This window comes from Sinocyclocheilus grahami, unplaced genomic scaffold (assembly GCF_001515645.1).
Source record: "Sinocyclocheilus grahami isolate Dianchi unplaced genomic scaffold, SAMN03320097.WGS_v1.1 scaffold187.1, whole genome shotgun sequence".
NCBI lineage: Eukaryota > Metazoa > Chordata > Actinopteri > Cypriniformes > Cyprinidae > Sinocyclocheilus > Sinocyclocheilus grahami.
In genome coordinates, this window is record NW_015505366.1 from 1,215,129 (window position 1) to 1,215,617 (window position 489).

Sequence of the window (489 nt, forward strand, 5' to 3'; positions counted from 1 at the left end):
AATAATGATCTTTAAAATAGCATCATATGACCCCTTTAAATAAACTGTCCCATTGAACTGAACATGAAAGTTTGATTTTGCGAACAAACTATACATAAATGTATTTAGCTTGTTGTTGCACAACGGTGCTTTGACTTGATGCAATAATCTTACATTAAAAATGCTGCAAAAAAAAATTAAAAAAAATGTATCCACAGGCTTTCTGGATCTTTGGTTCTTAATCTTAATAATTCTAAACCTGCAGAGTTCAGAGTTCATGTATGAGAGTATAAGGCTGGATGGAGACAAGAACAATCTCACCATAAGGTCTGAAATATCATGGATCTTATAACAGATTTTTTTATTTTAACCAATGATAGTGTGCAGCAAAATAAATAAAACAAAACATTTATGATGAAATAATACCATTTCTTCATTCCGTTGTTTGTTATTTGTGCCACAACCTTTAGTGCAGTAAATGAGAAATGCCCAAAACCAAGCAAATATAAA

The 489-nt window shown here is 30.7% G+C and overlaps 1 protein-coding gene across 1 annotated transcript in view; it reads right to left on the reverse strand.

The window, feature by feature from the left end:
* The window catches only part of LOC107594637 (vasoactive intestinal polypeptide receptor 1-like), a 28,719-nt gene that overhangs the window by 7,805 nt on the left and 20,425 nt on the right, over positions 1 to 489 (reverse strand). The gene's annotated exons all lie outside the window — the stretch shown is intronic.